General features: G+C 36.0%; 4 pseudogenes; all 4 read right to left on the reverse strand.

Annotated features, from left to right (window-relative positions):
• Positions 1-3929: 3929 nt before the first annotated feature.
• LOC132955085 (5S ribosomal RNA) lies at positions 3930-4047 on the reverse strand (annotated as a pseudogene).
• A 2550-nt stretch (positions 4048-6597) lies between these two features.
• LOC132955088 (5S ribosomal RNA) lies at positions 6598-6715 on the reverse strand (annotated as a pseudogene).
• A 2550-nt stretch (positions 6716-9265) lies between these two features.
• Positions 9266-9383, reverse strand: LOC132955093 (5S ribosomal RNA; annotated as a pseudogene).
• A 143-nt stretch (positions 9384-9526) lies between these two features.
• On the reverse strand, positions 9527-9635 carry LOC132955078 (5S ribosomal RNA; annotated as a pseudogene).
• Positions 9636-22893: the final 13258 nt, after the last annotated feature.

Here is a 22893-nt window from a genome sequence, read left to right on the forward strand (position 1 = left end):
AAAGTTGAAAATATTCATATAAGAAATTCGGCTTCAAAAAAGTTGAAAATTTTCATGAAGTATTTGGGCTTCAAAAAAGTTTAAAAATATTCATATAAGAAATTCGGCTTCAAAAAAGTTGAAAATTTTCAAGAAGTATTTGGGCTTCAAAAAAGTTTAAAATTTTCATGGAGTATTTGGGCTTCAAAAAAGTTGAAAATTTTCATGAAGTATTTGGGATTCAAAAAAGTTGAAAATTTTCATGAAGTATTTGGGCTTCAAAAAAGTTTTCGTTAGGGGGAGTTGTTTCGTCTTTTTTCAACTTTTTCGTGGGGGGGGTGTCTCGTCTTTTTTCAACTTTTTCGTGAGTGGGGGTGTTTCGTCTTTTTTCAACTTTTTCGTAAGGGTGGGGTGTTTCGTCTTTTTTCAACTTTTTCGTAAGGGGGGGTTGGTCAATTGAAAATATTCATGAAGAAATTCGGCTTCATAAAAAGTTGAAAATTTTCATGAATTATTTGGGCTTCAAAAAAGTTGAAAATTCTCATGAAGAAATTCGGATTCAAAAAAGTTAAAAATTTTCATGAAGAAATTCGGATTCAAAAAAGTTAAAAATTTTCATGAAGTAATTCGGCTTCAAAAAAGTTTTCTCAAGGGGGGGGTGTTTCGTCGTTTTTCAACTTTTTCGTAAGCGGGGGTGTTTCATCTTTTTTCAACTTTTTCGTAAGGGGGGGTGGGTCAATTGAAAATATTCATGAAGAAATTCGGCTTCAAAAAAGTTGAAAATATTCATATAAGAAATTCGGCTTCAAAAAAGTTGAAAATTTTCATGAAGTATTTGGGCTTCAAAAAAGTTGAAAATTTTCATGAAGAAATTCTGTTTCAAAAAAGTTGAAAATTTTCATGAATTGTTTGGTCTTCAAAAAAGTTGAAAATTTTCATGAAGTATTTGGGCTTCAAAAAAGTTGAAAATTTTCATGAAGAAATTCGGCTTCAAAAAAGTTGAACATTTTCATGAAGGATTTGGGCTTCAAAAAAGTTGAAAATTTTCATGAAGAAATTCGGCTTCAAAAAAGTTGAAAATTTTCATGAAGTATTTCGGCTTCAAACAAGTTGAAAATTTTCATTAAAAGATTTCGGCTTCAAAAAAGTTGAAAATTTTTATGAAAAGATTTCGGATTCAAAAAAGTTGAAAATTTTCACGACAGGATTTCGGCTTCAAAAAATCGAATATTTTCAAGAAGTATTTCAGCTTCAAAAAAGTTGAAAATTTTCATGAAGTATTTGGGATTGAAAAAAGTTGAAAATTTTCATGAAGAAATTTGGCTTCAAAAAAGTTGAAAATTTTCATTAAGAAATTTTGCTTCAAAAAAGTTGAAAATTTTCATGAAGTATTTGGGCTTCAAAAAAGTTGAAAATTTTCATGAAGAAATTCGGCTTAAAAAAAGTTGAACATTTTCATGAAGTATTTGGGCTTCAAAAAAGTTGAAAATTTTCATGAAGAAATTCGGCTTAAAAAAAGTTGAACATTTTCATGAAGTATTTGGGCTTAAAAAAGTTGAAAATTTTCATGAAGAAATTCGGCTTAAAAAAAGTTGAACATTTTCATGAAGTATTTGGGCGTTAAAAAAGTTGAAAATTTTCATGAAGAAATTCGGCTTCAAAAAAGTTGAAAATTTTCATGGAGGATTTGGGCTTCAAAAAAGTTGAAAATTTTTATGAAAAGATTTCGGATTCAAAAAAGTTGAATATTTTCACGACAGGATTTCGGCTTCAAAAATTCGAATATTTTCATGAAGTATTTCAGCTTCAAAAAAGTTGAAAATTTTCATGAAGACATTCGGCTTCAAAAAAGTTGAACATTTTCATGAAGTATTTGGGCTTCAAAAAAGTTGAAAATTTATCATGAAGTATTTGGGCTTCAAAAAAGTTGAAAATATTCATGAAGAAATTCGGCTTCGAAAAAGTTGAATATTTTCATGAAGAAATTCGGCTTCAAAAAAGTTGAAAATATTCATGAAGAAATTCGGCTTCGAAAAAGTTGAAAATTTATCATGAAGTATTTGGGCTTCAAAAAAGTTGAAAATTTTCATGAAGTATTTGGGCTTTAAAAAAGTTGAAAATTTTCTTGAAGTATTTGGGCTTCAAAAAAGTTGAAAATTTTCATGAAGAAATTCGGTTTTAAAAAAGTTGAAAATTTTCATGAAGTATTTGGGCTTCAAAAAGGTTGAAAATATTCATGAAGAAAGTCGGCTTCAAAAAAGTTGAACATTTTCATGAAGTATTTGGGCTTCAAAAAAGTTGAAAATTTTCATGAAGAAATTCGGCTTCAAAAAAGTTGAAAATTTTCATGAAGGATTTGGGCTTCAAAAAAGTTGAAAATATTCATGAAGAAAGTCGGCCTCAAAAAAGTTGAACATTTTCATGAAGTATTTCAGCTTCAAAAAAGTTGAACATTTTCATGAAGTATTTGGGCTTCAAAAAAGTTGAAAATATTCATGAAGAAATTCGGCTTCAAAAAAGTTGAAAATTTCCATGAAGAAATTTTGCTTCAAAAAAGTTGAAAATTTTCATGAAGTATTTGGGCTTCAAAAAAGTTGAAAATTTTCATGAAGTATTTGGGCTTCAAAAAAGTTGAAAATTTTCATGAAGAAATTCTGTTTCAAAAAAGTTGAAAATTTTCATGAAGAAATTCGGCTTCAAAAAAGTTGAACATTTTCATGAAGGATTTGGGCTTCAAAAAAGTTGAAAATTTTCATGAAGAAATTCGGCTTCAAAAAAGTTGAAAATTTTCATGAAGTATTTCGGCTTCAAACAAGTTGAAAATTTTCATTAAAAGATTTCGGCTTCAAAAAAGTTGAAAATTTTTATGAAAAGATTTCGGATTCAAAAAAGTTGAAAATTTTCACGACAGGATTTCGGCTTCAAAAAATCGAATATTTTCAAGAAGTATTTCAGCTTCAAAAAAGTTGAAAATTTTCATGAAGTATTTGGGATTGAAAAAAGTTGAAAATTTTCATGAAGAAATTTGGCTTCAAAAAAGTTGAAAATTTTCATTAAGAAATTTTGCTTCAAAAAAGTTGAAAATTTTCATGAAGTATTTGGGCTTCAAAAAAGTTGAAAATTTTCATGAAGAAATTCGGCTTAAAAAAAGTTGAACATTTTCATGAAGTATTTGGGCTTCAAAAAAGTTGAAAATTTTCATGAAGAAATTCGGCTTAAAAAAAGTTGAACATTTTCATGAAGTATTTGGGCTTAAAAAAGTTGAAAATTTTCATGAAGAAATTCGGCTTAAAAAAAGTTGAACATTTTCATGAAGTATTTGGGCGTTAAAAAAGTTGAAAATTTTCATGAAGAAATTCGGCTTCAAAAAAGTTGAAAATTTTCATGGAGGATTTGGGCTTCAAAAAAGTTGAAAATTTTTATGAAAAGATTTCGGATTCAAAAAAGTTGAAAATTTTCACGACAGGATTTCGGCTTCAAAAATTCGAATATTTTCATGAAGTATTTCAGCTTCAAAAAAGTTGAAATTTTTCATGAAGTATTTGGGCTTCAAAAAAGTTGAACATTTTCATGAAGTATTTCGGCTTAAAAAAGTTGAAAATTTTCATTAAGAAATTCGGATTCAAAAAAGTTGAAAATTTTCACAACAGTATTTCAGCTTCAAAAAAGTTGAACATTTTCAGGAAAAGATTTCGGCTTCAAAAAAGTTGAACATTTTAAATGAAAAGATTTCGGCTTCAAAAAAGTTGAAAATTTTCATGAAAAGATTTCGGCTTCAAAAAAGTTGAAAATTTTCATGAAAAGATTTCGGCTTCAAAAAAGTTGGACATTTTCATGAAGAAATTCGTCTTCAAAAAAGTTTAACAGTTTTCATGAAAAATTTTCGGCTTCAAAAAAGTTGAACATTTTTCATGAAAAAATTTCGGATAAAAAAGTTGAAAAAAATAAAAAGCTTACAGCACCTGGTTTTCCCAGGCAGTCTCCCATCCAAGTACTAAACAGGCCCGACCCTGCTCAGCGTCCGAGATCAGGCGAGATCGGGCGTGTTCAGGGTGGTACACAATAATTGTGTGCAGAAAGGGGCCTTTTAAAGATCTCATGCCCTCGGCCATAATGTGGGGGAGCATTGATTCTGGCTGAATTTTTGGACATGTGAATATGTCTCTATCACCATATGAAAAAAAAAAACATATGATAAAAAAAATTAAAAAGCTTACAGCACCTGATATTCCCAGGCGGTCTCCCATCCAAGGGCTTCAAAAAAGTTGAAAATTTTTATGAAAAGATTTCGGATTCAAAAAAGTTGAATATTTTCACGACAGGATTTCGGCTTCAAAAATTCGAATATTTTCATGAAGTATTTCAGCTTCAAAAAAGTTGAAAATTTTCATGAAGACATTCGGCTTCAAAAAAGTTGAACATTTTCATGAAGTATTTGGGCTTCAAAAAAGTTGAAAATTTATCATGAAGTATTTGGGCTTCAAAAAAGTTGAAAATATTCATGAAGAAATTCGGCTTCGAAAAAGTTGAATATTTTCATGAAGAAATTCGGCTTCAAAAAAGTTGAAAATATTCATGAAGAAATTCGGCTTCGAAAAAGTTGAAAATTTTCATGAAGTATTTCGGCTTCAAAAAAGTTGAACATTTTCATGAAGAAATTCAGCTTCAAAAAAGTTGAAAATTTTCATGAAGAAATTCAGCTTCAAAAAAGTTGAAAATTTATCATGAAGTATTTGGGCTTCAAAAAAGTTGAAAATTTTCATGAAGTATTTGGGCTTTAAAAAAGTTGAAAATTTTCTTGAAGTATTTGGGCTTCAAAAAAGTTGAAAATTTTCATGAAGAAATTCGGTTTTAAAAAAGTTGAAAATTTTCATGAAGTATTTGGGCTTCAAAAAGGTTGAAAATATTCATGAAGAAAGTCGGCTTCAAAAAAGTTGAACATTTTCATGAAGTATTTGGGCTTCAAAAAAGTTGAAAATTTTCATGAAGAAATTCGGCTTCAAAAAAGTTGAAAATTTTCATGAAGGATTTGGGCTTCAAAAAAGTTGAAAATATTCATGAAGAAAGTCGGCCTCAAAAAAGTTGAACATTTTCATGAAGTATTTCAGCTTCAAAAAAGTTGAACATTTTCATGAAGTATTTGGGCTTCAAAAAAGTTGAAAATATTCATGAAGAAATTCGGCTTCAAAAAAGTTGAAAATTTCCATGAAGAAATTTTGCTTCAAAAAAGTTGAAAATTTTCATGAAGTATTTGGGCTTCAAAAAAGTTGAAAATTTTCATGAAGTATTTGGGCTTCAAAAAAGTTGAAAATTTTCATGAAGAAATTCTGTTTCAAAAAAGTTGAAAATTTTCATGAATTGTTTGGTCTTCAAAAAAGTTGAAAATTTTCATGAAGTATTTGGGCTTCAAAAAAGTTGAAAATTTTCATGAAGAAATTCTGTTTCAAAAAAGTTGAAAATTTTCATGAATTGTTTGGTCTTCAAAAAAGTTGAAAATTTTCATGAAGTATTTGGGCTTCAAAAAAGTTGAAAATTTTCATGAAGAAATTCGGCTTCAAAAAAGTTGAACATTTTCATGAAGGATTTGGGCTTCAAAAAAGTTGAAAATTTTCATGAAGAAATTCGGCTTCAAAAAAGTTGAAAATTTTCATGAAGTATTTCGGCTTCAAACAAGTTGAAAATTTTCATTAAAAGATTTCGGCTTCAAAAAAGTTGAACATTTTTATGAAAAGATTTCGGATTCAAAAAAGTTGAAAATTTTCACGACAGGATTTCGGCTTCAAAAAATCGAATATTTTCAAGAAGTATTTCAGCTTCAAAAAAGTTGAAAATTTTCATGAAGTATTTGGGATTGAAAAAAGTTGAAAATTTTCATGAAGAAATTTGGCTTCAAAAAAGTTGAAAATTTTCATTAAGAAATTTTGCTTCAAAAAAGTTGAAAATTTTCATGAAGTATTTGGGCTTCAAAAAAGTTGAAAATTTTCATGAAGAAATTCGGCTTAAAAAAAGTTGAACATTTTCATGAAGTATTTGGGCTTCAAAAAAGTTGAAAATTTTCATGAAGAAATTCGGCTTAAAAAAAGTTGAACATTTTCATGAAGTATTTGGGCTTAAAAAAGTTGAAAATTTTCATGAAGAAATTCGGCTTAAAAAAAGTTGAACATTTTCATGAAGTATTTGGGCGTTAAAAAAGTTGAAAATTTTCATGAAGAAATTCGGCTTCAAAAAAGTTGAAAATTTTCATGGAGGATTTGGGCTTCAAAAAAGTTGAAAATTTTTATGAAAAGATTTCGGATTCAAAAAAGTTGAAAATTTTCACGACAGGATTTCGGCTTCAAAAATTCGAATATTTTCATGAAGTATTTCAGCTTCAAAAAAGTTGAAAATTTTCATGAAGTATTTCGGCTTCAAAAAAGTTGAAAATTTTCATGAAGAAATTTGGCTTCAAAAAAGTTGAAATTTTTCATGAAGTATTTGGGCTTCAAAAAAGTTGGACATTTTCATGAAGAAATTCGTCTTCAAAAAAGTTTAACAGTTTTCATGAAAAATTTTCGGCTTCAAAAAAGTTGAACATTTTTCATGAAAAAATTTCGGATAAAAAAGTTGAAAAAAATAAAAAGCTTACAGCACCTGGTTTTCCCAGGCAGTCTCCCATCCAAGTACTAAACAGGCCCGACCCTGCTCAGCGTCCGAGATCAGGCGAGATCGGGCGTGTTCAGGGTGGTACACAATAATTGTGTGCAGAAAGGGGCCTTTTAAAGATCTCATGCCCTCGGCCATAATGTGGGGGAGCATTGATTCTGGCTGAATTTTTGGACATGTGAATATGTCTCTATCACCATATGAAAAAAAAAAACATATGATAAAAAAAATTAAAAAGCTTACAGCACCTGATATTCCCAGGCGGTCTCCCATCCAAGGGCTTCAAAAAAGTTGAAAATTTTTATGAAAAGATTTCGGATTCAAAAAAGTTGAATATTTTCACGACAGGATTTCGGCTTCAAAAATTCGAATATTTTCATGAAGTATTTCAGCTTCAAAAAAGTTGAAAATTTTCATGAAGACATTCGGCTTCAAAAAAGTTGAACATTTTCATGAAGTATTTGGGCTTCAAAAAAGTTGAAAATTTATCATGAAGTATTTGGGCTTCAAAAAAGTTGAAAATATTCATGAAGAAATTCGGCTTCGAAAAAGTTGAATATTTTCATGAAGAAATTCGGCTTCAAAAAAGTTGAAAATATTCATGAAGAAATTCGGCTTCGAAAAAGTTGAAAATTTTCATGAAGTATTTCGGCTTCAAAAAAGTTGAACATTTTCATGAAGAAATTCAGCTTCAAAAAAGTTGAAAATTTTCATGAAGAAATTCAGCTTCAAAAAAGTTGAAAATTTATCATGAAGTATTTGGGCTTCAAAAAAGTTGAAAATTTTCATGAAGTATTTGGGCTTTAAAAAAGTTGAAAATTTTCTTGAAGTATTTGGGCTTCAAAAAAGTTGAAAATTTTCATGAAGAAATTCGGTTTTAAAAAAGTTGAAAATTTTCATGAAGTATTTGGGCTTCAAAAAGGTTGAAAATATTCATGAAGAAAGTCGGCTTCAAAAAAGTTGAACATTTTCATGAAGTATTTGGGCTTCAAAAAAGTTGAAAATTTTCATGAAGAAATTCGGCTTCAAAAAAGTTGAAAATTTTCATGAAGGATTTGGGCTTCAAAAAAGTTGAAAATATTCATGAAGAAAGTCGGCCTCAAAAAAGTTGAACATTTTCATGAAGTATTTCAGCTTCAAAAAAGTTGAACATTTTCATGAAGTATTTGGGCTTCAAAAAAGTTGAAAATATTCATGAAGAAATTCGGCTTCAAAAAAGTTGAAAATTTCCATGAAGAAATTTTGCTTCAAAAAAGTTGAAAATTTTCATGAAGTATTTGGGCTTCAAAAAAGTTGAAAATTTTCATGAAGTATTTGGGCTTCAAAAAAGTTGAAAATTTTCATGAAGAAATTCTGTTTCAAAAAAGTTGAAAATTTTCATGAATTGTTTGGTCTTCAAAAAAGTTGAAAATTTTCATGAAGTATTTGGGCTTCAAAAAAGTTGAAAATTTTCATGAAGAAATTCTGTTTCAAAAAAGTTGAAAATTTTCATGAATTGTTTGGTCTTCAAAAAAGTTGAAAATTTTCATGAAGTATTTGGGCTTCAAAAAAGTTGAAAATTTTCATGAAGAAATTCGGCTTCAAAAAAGTTGAACATTTTCATGAAGGATTTGGGCTTCAAAAAAGTTGAAAATTTTCATGAAGAAATTCGGCTTCAAAAAAGTTGAAAATTTTCATGAAGTATTTCGGCTTCAAACAAGTTGAAAATTTTCATTAAAAGATTTCGGCTTCAAAAAAGTTGAACATTTTTATGAAAAGATTTCGGATTCAAAAAAGTTGAAAATTTTCACGACAGGATTTCGGCTTCAAAAAATCGAATATTTTCAAGAAGTATTTCAGCTTCAAAAAAGTTGAAAATTTTCATGAAGTATTTGGGATTGAAAAAAGTTGAAAATTTTCATGAAGAAATTTGGCTTCAAAAAAGTTGAAAATTTTCATTAAGAAATTTTGCTTCAAAAAAGTTGAAAATTTTCATGAAGTATTTGGGCTTCAAAAAAGTTGAAAATTTTCATGAAGAAATTCGGCTTAAAAAAAGTTGAACATTTTCATGAAGTATTTGGGCTTCAAAAAAGTTGAAAATTTTCATGAAGAAATTCGGCTTAAAAAAAGTTGAACATTTTCATGAAGTATTTGGGCTTAAAAAAGTTGAAAATTTTCATGAAGAAATTCGGCTTAAAAAAAGTTGAACATTTTCATGAAGTATTTGGGCGTTAAAAAAGTTGAAAATTTTCATGAAGAAATTCGGCTTCAAAAAAGTTGAAAATTTTCATGGAGGATTTGGGCTTCAAAAAAGTTGAAAATTTTTATGAAAAGATTTCGGATTCAAAAAAGTTGAAAATTTTCACGACAGGATTTCGGCTTCAAAAATTCGAATATTTTCATGAAGTATTTCAGCTTCAAAAAAGTTGAAAATTTTCATGAAGTATTTCGGCTTCAAAAAAGTTGAAAATTTTCATGAAGAAATTTGGCTTCAAAAAAGTTGAAATTTTTCATGAAGTATTTGGGCTTCAAAAAAGTTGGACATTTTCATGAAGAAATTCGTCTTCAAAAAAGTTTAACAGTTTTCATGAAAAATTTTCGGCTTCAAAAAAGTTGAACATTTTTCATGAAAAAATTTCGGATAAAAAAGTTGAAAAAAATAAAAAGCTTACAGCACCTGGTTTTCCCAGGCAGTCTCCCATCCAAGTACTAAACAGGCCCGACCCTGCTCAGCGTCCGAGATCAGGCGAGATCGGGCGTGTTCAGGGTGGTACACAATAATTGTGTGCAGAAAGGGGCCTTTTAAAGATCTCATGCCCTCGGCCATAATGTGGGGGAGCATTGATTCTGGCTGAATTTTTGGACATGTGAATATGTCTCTATCACCATATGAAAAAAAAAAAACATATGATAAAAAAAATTAAAAAGCTTACAGCACCTGATATTCCCAGGCGGTCTCCCATCCAAGTACTAACCAGGCACGACCATGCTTAGATTCCGAGATCGGGCGTGTTCAGGGTGGTATGGCCGTAAGCAATTATTGTGTGCAGAAAGGGGCCTTTTAAAGATCTCATGCCCTCAGGCCACATTATTGATTCTGGCTGAATTTTTGGACATGAATGTTCACATGGACGTGAATATGTCTCTATCACGATGATAAAAAAAAACCATGTCTCACACAATGTCATTTGTATTCATCACCTTATTCATTTTGTCAAACATGTAGTCATGAATATCCTTTAGGTGAGGTGAAAAAAAAGAAAAAGGTTACAGTACCTGGTATTCCTAGGCGGTCTCCCATCCAAGTACTAACCAGGCCCGACCCTTCTTAGCTTCTGAGATTGGGCATGTTTTTTGTTATTTTATTTTTTTTATTATCAAAAAATACAATATATTTTCCACAATACACGCTTCACACAATTTTTACAATCACTTCAGTTACATGTTCTTTTCCATCGACAACTTCCCCATTCATCATGTACCCCGTCAGGATTCTTAATTTTAAATCCTCTCTAATCATACATCACACCACATGAAAATGTAAAACTCAAATCCATTATTAAACTAGAATTGTCAAATAAAGCCCCCATACTCCCCGCTTAAACATACCGAATACATATATATCACAATAAAGGAAGTACATGAAACCAAAGTCTTTCCAAAAAACAAGAAACAAACAGAGAAAAACACAAATCCCAACACAAAACTCTCAACACTCCTCCTTCATTCCCACCATCCACCCTCATCCACCAGAGTCACTCTATCCCTTTTCCCTCCCCAACCCCAACACATTCCCTGCCCGCTGTCTCCCTCTTGTGGCAGCAGCTATCACTCTCCCTCCTTTCCATCCACACATTAAACAATTCCATGCACACAATACAGTTAATTGAAAATCTCAACATCAATGAAATTGCATGCCCCCTCACTCCTTCTTTCCTCCGTCCCATCAGTGCCACTCGTGTACTGCATTCATATATTTTCCGCCTACATTGGTACATCGGTGCTGCTGCTCGCTCCCCCGGGGCACAAATCAGGGCACTCCAGGAGGATGTGCCCCGGCTGGATACACAGTCTACACACCCGCTGCTGCCTGTCATGAATCACACGGTAGTATTCCGCTGTCCCGTCGCTACCAAACTTTGTGGAGTACAGCAGCGACCTCACCTCCGGCGTAAACTGGACCTTCACGTAGCAGGTCCCATCCGCCACGTGAAGGTCCCCGGCCACATTCGCCGTTTAATCGGCGACACCGCCTCCACCTTCCACTCTCTGAGCCGGTGTAAAATCTCAGCGTCGCCAATGAGGGCAGAAAGTCCCAGGAATGACACCACCATCTCGTTGCCTGCTATCTCTCTGGCCAGGACATTACAATCATGTTTTTTTTGTGACTTCCAGTGTGCTTTTATAGTCTTCAGACTACTCAAAGCGCTTTCAATTCCATTCACACACTGATGGCAGAGGTTTCTATGTAAAGTGACCTTCAGAAGTAACTAATCCCATTCATACACCGCCAACCAAGCAGCAGGAACTTGTGGTTAAGTGTCTTGCCCAAAGACATATGGGGCATGTAGCTGCCGGAGCTGGGGATCAACCCCCGGCCTCCCGCCTGAGAGACGACCAACTCTGATCCTCCCTGTTGTAATCCTAAAATCAGAATTAAAAACATAACAGACCAAATCAATACTTGTGAAAAATATTTTTTATTGGAAGCAAACAGTCTTTTTTAAAAGCCTGGCTGTATAACTATGCAAAAGTATATATATTAAAAATTCAATAATGTAATAAAGTGGTAGTTTCATAATTGTATTATCACGCAAATGTAATTGGAAACAGTGCAAAAAAAATACATAAAGTTACAAAAATCAAAGAAACATCCTATCAGATATTTTACAGCAAATATCCACATAAAAAGCACACGGCACAAAGATTTTTAACACATCTAAAGACCTTCAGTCAGAGACATGATTACTTTTAGATCGCTCAGAGATGGAAATAAAGGTTTGAGAATAAAGTCGATGTAAACAACAGAAAACATAAGGGGATACGGAGGAGGTTGATGAAAAGAAAGCAATGATAAAATATATTTTTAGTTCAAATCTGAAATGTAGAAGCAGGAACATAGAACATAGGCTACTTATGTTTGTTTTTTTAATAGGACACAGTGGCATTAAGATGAATTCCAGTCTGTCTTTGTGATTATTATGAGACCTTTGATCTAGGATCACAACTTGTTTGCATTAAATTGATCTAACGTTGTATCATTTGACCGTCAAGCCCCCGCAGCGAGGCAGAGCAGCTCCTCCTCTCACATTCAGGGAATTTTGTGGCAACAAAACATCACTAAATAGAGACGCGTCGCTTTGAGAGAGTTCAGAGGTCATTATCTGGTAAACACGGGTGTATTTCTTCTGAACGACCACAGTGGCGGCTCCCCTCACGTCCTTCAGTCTGTCAGAGTCAAAGTCCACCAGGAGCTTCCTCACTCCGGTCCTCACAGGGGAGAAAGAGAGCTACACCGACACCTTCTGTCCTGGAGCGATGTCTCCACTGAAAAAGGAAAGCAAAGAGAGAGAGAATAGCTTAAGTTAAATCACTGATTCAAATTCAAATAACTTTATTTATTCATTCATTTCATTTGTGTAAAAGAGCATCAGTACGCATACAGCTAGACACAAAAACAACAGCAGAAACACACACATACAAGTGGCTCTATTAAAAGCATGATAAATAGGTCATAAATAATTGTTATGAGCGGTTAAATGAGTGGTCTTAAAAATAAATAAGAAATAGATCATTTGTTCATGAGCCTGATGGATGTGGGAGCAAAGCTTGACATGGCTTGATTAGTCCGGAAAGTGAGAGATCTGTATCTGTGGCCTGAGGGGAGACGGTTGTAGAGATGGCAGAGTGAGTGTGTGCTGTCTGAGGCTATGTGTTGTCCTTTTAGTTTTGTTCTCCTGTTGTAGATACTGATCAGTGGTTCCTGCTGCTGTCCGATTATTTTGCTGCTTATTGTTATGATCCTGTTTAATGGGTTACGATGAATGTTTGGCAGAGACCCAAACCAGGCTGTGATGTTGAAGGTTAAAACTGATTCTATAAAACATTTGTAAAATGCTGTTAGGACTGATTGGTGGACTTGAAATTTGCAGAGTTTTCTGAGGAAGAAGAGGCGCTGCTGGCACTTGGAGAAGATGGATTTGCTGTTGGGTTGGAAGGTGAGCCTGTGATCAATTATTGTCCCGAGGTATCTGTATGATTCAACCCTCTCTATGGGCTGGTCATCAACATGGTGGCCTGTGGGCCACATCCGGCCCACCAAAGCTTCCCATCCAGCCTCCAGAATATAAATGATCTGGGTGATTAAACAATTAACATGAAGGCTGAAATACTCGCATAGGTAACACTAACTCTTCACATCGGGCTGGACAACTGTTAGGCTATGCAAGCATATTTTAGAGTCTGGCCCCGAAAGTGTCTGTAAATGGAGTAAATGACCCCTGGGTTAGATCCTGTCCTTAACACAAGTATTTAACACTAGTAATAATAATAATAATATCTTTATTTATATAGCACCTTTAAAAACAAATGTTTACAAAGTGCTGTGACAGACAAAGAAAATACAGCAAAACAACAACAGAACAGAGATCAACAGAGAGGGCAAAATTGTAAAAATGCAAATAACAGGAATAAGATTCAACAGGCAGGTATGGAGAGGCAATTCAGTACAGTGAAGGAAAATTAGTTTAAAATCAATCAGGAGAGAACAAAATTAAAATTGAGGGAGAGTGGGATGACATCACATTACAGGCTGTAAACACAGAATGAAGATAAAAAGAAGGGATAAACAGGACATTGGTTAAATGAATAAAGCAACAGAGAACTGAAGAGTTAAACGATAAAAGGAGTAGGAATTTAAAAAGACTAAGAGCAGTAAAATGAATACAGGAATGGATACATTTAAAGGTTAAAACATTTAAAGAACAGAAAGATAAAAGGGGTTAAAAGCAATACAATTAATAACAGGAAGGGATAGATAGTGTGTCGTCCACATAACAATGAAAAGAAAGGTTATGGCACTGGATAATTTTACCGAGTGGGAGCATATAAATAGAAAATAAGAGTGGGCCTAAAATCGAACCTTGCAAAGGTTCTGTCTAAAAGATAGGAATAAAACCAGCTAAGTGCAGTGCCCTTGACACCAACCCAGGAATCAAGACGTTCAATTAAAATTGCATGATCTACAGTATCGAATGCCGCACTTAAATTTAAAAGAATTAAAATTGCACTCTCTCCTCTGTCAGTAGCTAAAAGTAGGTCATTTGTTACTCTGAGGAGGGCTGTTTCTGTACTATGGAGTGCTCTAAAACCAGACTGAAACTTCTCAAAAAGGTCACTGTCATTCATAAAAGCTAAGATCTGCGTTGAAACAACTTTCTCTAAAACTTTGGATAAAAACGGGAGTTTAGAAATAGGCCTAAAATTACTAAGAACAGTGGGGTTAAGATTTGGTTTCTTTAAAAGAGGTTGGACCACAGCATGTTTAAAAGCAGATGGAAAATGGCCAGTTAAAAGTGAGCTGTTAATAATGGATAAGATACTGGGCCCAACTGTGTCCATAACATCTTTGAGAAATTGTGTCAGTATGGAGTCAAGGCTGCACGTAGCTGGGTTCATATGAGACAGAATATCTGATAAATAATAAATAGATAGTAAATGTTGATCTGGTATTGTTTCTGTTGGAAGTAACTTTGTGCTGACATGTATTAATTTTTTTTACATTTTATTTGATTTCATCAAATAACCAGGCCTCACGACCAAGCTGCAACCTCTGGTCGTGAAAAATGGAGCCAATGCGGAAGTGCAAAATTCTGCAGTTGATCGAGTGTCCGCATCAGGCTGGCTGCAGAAGCACAGAAAGTCACATACATACGACAGGCAAAAAAGCCGTTTTTACAGCATAAATGAACATGTTTACAGCATGGTACAAAAAACAAAATAGGTCTGATTAGTCACTGTCACTGTACTGGCACACACTGTACAGGGGGTGATTTTTTTAAAAACGATAAGTGTTATCCATAGTTAGGCGCGTAGCTGACATGATTGACAGGTGGGCGAGATGGAATGGTTCCTCAAGAGGCTTAAAACCCGCCTCAGCTCCAGCTCTCAGCCTGTTGTTTGGTTGACTGAAAGTTAGGCTGAAACAGAATTTCCAGCATGGCGGCTGCTGCAGATGAGCCACTGCTGTATAGATGGTTGACGTCACTCAGACTTCCTCAATTAATATTTACAGTCTATGCTCACGACCCACCACCAGCTCCTTAATGAGAAATCACGACCTAAATTTATGATATTTTTCAACCCAAATTTGTTTTCACGAAAGAATTGTGGAGTTTGGTACAAAAAGAAACGTGCTTCAAAGACTGTTTGACTTTTCCAGGCATGCATTCGCAACAACCCTGCGACCCACTGGTGTCCCGACCCACCAGTTGAGAACCACGGATTCAATAAATCATCTAAATCCCCTAAAAACAAAAATAATATCTACCTCCTGTTCATATACCTATTCATATAAGAAGGGAAAAAACAATTAAGGACCAATTAAAAAAAATAATATTGCATTTAAATGGACAAAATTATAGCAGAAAAAAAGACAATATGAGCAAATGTAAAAAAAAAAAATCCCTGTAATAGTAAAGATAAAATCACTAAAAATAAAGCAAAAACATTAAATAAAATGAAGAGCAACTTGTATGAAACTTGTATGTTAAATGCATGAAATTCAAAGCAAGTACAAGATCCCTAGTAAATTTTCACATGAAACTTATATAATTTTAAAACTTACAAGTACTTTATAAGACAGTAACTCCTCATACAATATTCTTATTAGATATTTAGAATATCAAACTTATATGATTCTGGAAAACTGAAATCTTGCAATGTATAAAAACCGTAAGACATATATACAATGTGACATAAATGAGAAATTCAAATAATATATAAATCTTTAAATTAAATTGAGATTGAACTCTTTTACATTTCAACTTTTTCAAAGTTTTGCTAATGTTAGCACTTTCTCAAAACCTGTTTATAAAATCGCTCTCTTCAAGTATTAAATATTCCTAAATTGATTTGAAGAAGATTAGATGAGCAATTATATATTTTGTTCCTGTGTACCGTGCAAGTAATGCTTTCAGTTTTAAGTAAAGTTTAAAAAAAGGAAAATAAACAACAGATCTTAGCTTTCTTACTGTGGAAAGAGTTTTCTTTAGCACAAAATTTGCATGTTATATAACACAAATTGCAAATGAGCAAATTTGATAGCTCAGTGCATTTTTTTCTTCTTACAACACTGGACAAGCCAAGGTGTATTAAAAGATCACTTAAATAATTGATTAGCCCCTGTACCTCACTCTTTTTTCATTTAATTTCATACAAAACAAACATACGTATATAAATTTACAGAATGATTACTAGCATTGCAAAATGCAACCAAGAACAAAGATAGAGTTAGTATATTTCTTGGATATGGGCTGTTACAGTTAAATAGGTTTTAGGTTTTTCTCACTTTAAAGAAAGAAGATGCAACTTTTTGATCCAGTAGATGTCACCCTTGAGCACCAGCATGTGATCTAAAAATGCTTACATGACATTATTGTTAGTGTCACCAGTTTTGCCCTGGGGGTCCACTGCATGTAGAGGTTTGTATTTTTTTTAATCTCCTGCATGATTTTCTCTGTCATCAGTAAATTCCATGTGGATTCAATGTCCTTCATCTGGGAAGTTGCAAATGGAGTTGGACCTGGCTGGGGTCCATCCTTGGACAACAAACCATTCTCCAGTCCACCATCATCATCATCATCATCACCACCAGAGTCTGAACTGTCTGAACTTGGTGGGAGCACCCAGGCTTCACGGGCAGTTTCAGTGTCAAACTCAGTGGAGTCTATCTCCTCATCTGGGGAAGAGTAGTCTGGGCTGGAGTCACGGGAGGTAGGCTCTGGTGATCGATGGCCACAGATGTTGTTAGCGCTGAGCTGTGTGCAGGATATACTGATAATAATCAAAGTCTTTTTTTGTCTTTGTTGTATTTAGAATATTGAATTATGGTGTATTTTTCAAAAAAGCTGTTAGTGGTTATGATCAAAACCGGCATCTAAAGGGTTAATTTTAATTGTGATTAATTAAATCATGATCTAAATTAAACAAGAACCCCTTTGTGTGTGAAAAACACAATTTCCTCCCCAATTACATGGCTAGGGAACAATCTTAGATAAAATTACCTCAACATTTTCACCTCAAGCTACTCAAATTTCCTCTAACATGGCATAAGGGTTAATTGTAAATTTACATGCAGTGTGAAGATAGGAGCAAAATAAAGAGTGCAGAGTGCATTAGCATGCTAACACAACAATGCAGCACAAGTTGTTTTGGTTTCATGCTGGTGTTCAAGGACGACATCTACTGGATCAAAAAGTCTCACATTATGCCTTTAAACAATTAAGTGATAATTTAGTGTACGCTCATTAATTTTACAGTAGTATGTCTTTAGCAGCCTACATACAATTGAGACGGATCGTGGGCATTGAATATGCAAACATGGTCTAACAATCTGAGTACTGTTTACGGCTGTTACGGCTTTGTAACTCTTTGTAACTCGCTTGCTGTGGCTTTGTTTTGCTGTACTTTTTAGGTGGACATATCTGACACCTCTTCCTCTTGCTCGCCCCCAGCAGGGCCCGGGGGACCTCGCCCGGCCCAGTCTCGGACCCGGTTCTCTTCTCCTCTGCCAACGCCGCTGCGGCAAAACGATCCCGCCGCCACCTCCTCCTCCTCCTCCCTCGACAGCCGCACGGCGCTCGAACGCTTACGTGCGGGGCTCGCACTCCCTCCGCTCCATCAACGGAGCGACGAGCTCCTTGCCCAGCCGCTCCAGGAACACCCTCCGCTTGTTGCGTTTGTGCGGCAGCCACTCGGGGTGGGTCTCTCGCCATATCACGAAGGCGTTGTAGGCGGACACGAAGGCGTTGTAGGCGGACACGTCGACGATGTTGTGGAACACGACCATGGGCCAGCGCGCGGTCATCCTCCTGCAGCTGTACATGCCGACCAGCTTATCCAGGTTGTCCACGCCGCCCTTGGCGCGGTTGTAGTCCAGCACGATGGCTGGCTTCCTGTCCCGGCGATCCTTGCACACCTCTCCGGCGGCGTCGGCGTGCGCCGTGCTGAGGAGCAGCACGTTCCTGCGCCTCTTGGCCAGGCAGGACTCCAGGACGGCGGCGGGCGTGAACGCGAACCTGGACGACAGCACGGCCCTGTCCTTGGTCTGGAGCAGCGCGGGCGGCAGCTCGGGCTTGTTCTTGCGCACCGTCCCCACCGCGGTGATGTTCCTGTCCTCGAGGAGCCGCAGCGCCAGGTCGAAGGAGGTGAAGAAATTGTCGAACATCACAACGTGATCCCCGCTCAGTCCCTCCATCAAGTCGAACACGACCCGCGTGCCCTGGTTCTTCTCGGGGCCGCCTTCCGCCCGTTTTCCGGTGTACACTTGCATCCTCCAAGCGTAGCTGGATTTGGTGTCGCAGGCCACCCACGACTTGATCCCGTATTTGGCTGGTTTGTTTGGCATATACCGCCGGAAGGGACAACGGCCTTGTTTTTCTTTTTTTTTTTTTTTTTTTGTTCATTTATTTATTTATTAGTTTTTTTTGTGTTTTTTGTGCCCACACATGCAGAAAGGACCAGGGGGTGGGGGGCGGAGATTGGGGGAGAGGATTATTACACAATAAACACATAAATGAAATACATCACGAGACATTAAAGGAGACATGTAAAATAATAAAAAATAAAATAAAAACTACTCCACCTCTGAACGGAACCAGTTGCTCGTCCACCGTCACCTTGCGCCCCGGGTTGTACAGAAGGGGCAGCCGCGCCGCCCACAAGTCCCACACCTGTCTCACGGCTGCCAGTTTGTCCGTGGCGCGTCTCGCCGGTCTCGTCCACGGGTCGTCGAATCGCAGCAGTCGCGAGAGCACGTGAAACCTCTTGAGGGGCATGGTGGCGCGGAAGATGGGCCTTCCGCTCTCCGCGTCTCCCACACAGGTCTCGTCTTCTTCTTGGACTTTGTCTTCTTCTTCTTCTTCTTGGACTTTGTCTTTGACTTTGTCTTGTTGCTGTTGTTGTCGTTGCTCACGGTCATGTTCACGTTCATGTTCTTGTTCTTGTTTCCCCCCGCCGTCGCAGCCGTGGTCCGGGTATTTCTCCAAACACCGAGAAATACACGTTAGTAATTTATTACCTTTCTTATATTTATTTTTTTATAATTCTTGTTTAATTCTTTTGTTTCTCCTCTGTGTCTGTCTCGGTCACAGTCCCAGTCACGGTCCCGTTCTCCTTCTCGCATATTCTTATTTTATTTATTTTTTATCTTTCCTTTTTCGCATTGCCGGCCTGCCGCCGGCCCGGGAAGCAGAGGACAGCGGGAGGGCTAAAACCGTGAAATAGTGTTACGTGTCCAATTTATATCGCTTGTTGTGGCATTATTCGTTCTCAAAATGTTACTAGACCAGTAATTGGCCAAATTAATCTGCTAATGACTACACCTGCGTTGGTCTCAGACACAGCAGGAGCAGACTAAGCTGCGGCCATTTAAATACAGGAAAGCTGGCGTTTTTTCCGTGCTGCGTGTTCATTGATATCTGCTTAGAGTAACTGTTTTACTCCTGTTGAGTTGTAAGAACCTCCGGACTTGACGTCGGTTTGTTTACGTCGCCTTTTTGGCAGTAAAAATTGATATATTTGTTTTAAAATAAGAGTATCAGGTCGGCGATTTGTACGCAGGAACGCGCGCACACACACACACACACACATGTGCATTCTCCGGCGGAGTAACTGAGGCAGTGACAGACAGGTGTGTATCTGAACTGAAGTATGATGAATATAGGACCTGACTGTTGTATGTTTAGATTTGATATTGATGCATGTCGTGGTTCTCTTTGTTGGCTCACATTATCAGTTTGAATGTGTCTCTCATGCTGTTAGCACTGAGATACACTGAGAACACTTGTGATAGTAATGTTGTGTCATGTTGGCTGTTAGGTTGTGTGTGATTAAAATGAAGGAAAACAAGCAAGGAGTTAGAAAATAATGATAAATCTGCTTCTTCCATCATTTGTCACTGAGTTCATGCTTTTTAATCTTAGAGGGAAGTGATAGTATGGTGTAAATCAAAAGTTAAAGTCTGTATTTTAAATCAAGAAAAAATAAATCACTCATACATATTAGATATTTTTTATTTATTATTTAAAAATGCAGCCAGTGCTTTAACTGAGCAGATTTTCATCTTTATGCAGACTGCAGGATATGATCAAACAATCACATTGCACTTATATTGACATGGATGTGATTACGGTATACTAAATTAAAGTAGATAATTGAATTTTGCATTGCAATTTTAATTTTTTCTTTCAATTCAAGTAAAATCACAGCCTTTATGTGGACATGGTGGCCGGGACGAGAGTCAAACTCCCGGCCTGAATTGCTATCCCAGTCCGGCCCTGGGTGAGCGTCACCACTGTTCATTCCGAAATATGAACAGGTTTAGGTTATAAAGTTTCTCATAAGAATAAAAAATAAAGGAGATCACGAAAAAGTTTTGTTAAGTCACATAATGCATGAATGCCTCCATAACTGGCTCAGTATGCGGGTTCTGTCCAGATATCAAATTTAAATTCCCGGTTTTCAAAGCATTAGGGCTTTCATACATACTCATGTCTTTTGATACCCGTTTTACAATCAAGCATAATAACCTTGACTCTATCTTTGGGTATTTAGGCTTCTGACACAGAAAAGCACAAATGCCTCTGCGAAGGTGTTTAAAACCCAAAGAAGATGCAAAGTTATATCTTGACACTGGAAAAGACAAAGGTGGACTTGATGTCAAATTCATCAGTGCTTTCAAGGGTAAGCTAAATCTCGCAATGACAGCCAAACATTGGATGTTTCACCTGACTTTTCTTCACTTTTATTTGTGTCTTGACCAGGGCGGGGTGTTTTCGCTTGTGCTCCTTTTGAAAAAGGAGACTTCTTATTGGAATATCGTGGTGAACTTATCACCAAACAAGAATGTGAGAGGAGACAGCGAGTTTACCATGACAACCTGAAAGTGTTCATGTTCGAGTTCCGCTTTGATGGAAAATTTTGGTGGTGTGTATTAAAAATCAATGCTTTGTTTAATCATAATGGGGTGACACATTGCTTTTGATAGTCCGAACCTAAATGGGTTCTTAAGTCAGGAAAATTGACACAGCAAAGCATAAAATATTGATTGTGTTTTGTTTTGAAGTGTTGATGCAGCAAAAGAAGATGGGTCGCTTGGAAGACTGGTCAACGATGACCATATGAACCCAAATACCAAAATGAAGTATTTAACTGTGAAAGGAAAGCCCCATCTCTGTTTGTTTGCGACACGGGACATTAACCCAGGAGAGGAGATCACATATAATTATGGTGACTCAGACTGGCCATGGAGAGACAAGGTGATCATATTTTCATGTTGTGAAACTGATATAACTCTAGGTGAAATGAATGCTGATTGCATTACACTTATCATGCTGTTTGTCTACTTAAACCTCAGGAATCTGGCAGGAAGTCTTCAAATGGCCATGACACATCATCCACATCCAAGCTCAGCACTGAGGAACGTACAACATCTCCAGCCCCCACGGATGCTCTGAAATGTTTTAAAGAGGTAAATATATGTCCATTTTCTTAGTGTTCTTGAACAGTCCATAACTATGTTTGAATTGAAAAAGTTCACAATTATGAGATTAAATGTTCATCTAAAATTGTTGCCAAATTAAGTTGGTGCATGGCTGTGATTTACGATTTTAGTTAGCATGCATACAAGGTTGTGCTTGAAATCTAACTTAAATGCTCTTTATTAACTCCAATCAGTTGAACTGTTTAAAAATGTCTCTTTTTTTAATGTGTGTTTGATGTTTACTTTTTGTCTCTTTACAGCAACCTGATGCAGAGATGTCTCCCAGAGTCTCTGAGGCTGGAGATCATGAACAGGTACATCTGATTGTTGAAGGGATTTCTAAATCATCAACTCTGGGAGTTAAAAACTGTCCAGTGAAGCTTACCTCTCATGCTTATTTCTGCAAGTTCAGTGATTTTGTAACCAAACTCTAAATTTTCCCTCAAGTTTGATTGCTTTTATGTGTGACTCTTCCCCAATTGTTCTGTATTTTAGTTCATGATGGAGAGAGGGGACTCCTCAATGTCTGTGAGCCAGAGTGAGCTGAGTCCAGTACTTGAGCCACAACCCAGTTCTGGAAAGGTAATTGATGTTTTGCAATAATTAATGTCATTAAGAGCCAAACTACAGTTAAAGTAAAAGTACAACAATCTTTCCCAGTGCTCTGTGTCTGTGTGTGTAGCCATCTGAATTTATTTTGGTATGTGGACAAATTCATAGGAGGCTTTATAACATTTGAAATCAGACTGTGAGTGTGTGTAGTCACCTGAGTCTATAGTGGTATACACTGACTTGTTTCCTGAATGGATTTATAAGTCTGAGAGTCACACTCACCTGTGTGTGTGTGTATTAAACAGAGAACTGCTTGAATATGTCTTACATGGACTGTCCACACAGAGGGTCTCCACTCTAGGTGATATTCTTAAAAGCCTTGTTTTGTAGCCTCACAGAGTTGGAAAACCTGCAGTGAGACATTTTTTATTTTCATTTGTTTCATGTTGACCCAACTACCTACATACAATTTAATGTAAAACACAATCCTTTTCAAATGAAGCAGCACATACCTGAATACAGTTTAATCTGAGTTACGTCAGCACTTTGATAACAGCCTCTTCATCCAGGCCACCTGACTGTTCCAGACAGTGGGTAATCAAAAAAGTAGTGCCTTGACAAATGTCTCAAATATAAAAAAAACATACTGCAAATACTCAGGCTGTTGTTTTTCAAAGGTAATGAACAAAAAGTCCTTGATGCAGAGATGTCTCCCAGAGTCTCTGAGGCTGGAGATCATGAACAGGTAAGTCTGATTGTTGAAGGGATTTGTATATCATCAGTGTGTTTAGTCACGTGAATTTACTTTAGTATATGGACAAATTCATCTTGAAACCCCAGTCGGCTCATAAATCTTTGCCTGGGAGACACCTTGTGTCTTGTTGCTGTGCTCAGTCTCGCCATGGTGTCTGACTAGTGACGTGAAACTGTCTTCCACAGCCTCACTTTGGTTGCAGAGTTTGGCCGTTCCTCACCCAGTT

Source organism: Labrus mixtus, chromosome 2, assembly GCF_963584025.1.
Source record: "Labrus mixtus chromosome 2, fLabMix1.1, whole genome shotgun sequence".
NCBI lineage: Eukaryota > Metazoa > Chordata > Actinopteri > Labriformes > Labridae > Labrus > Labrus mixtus.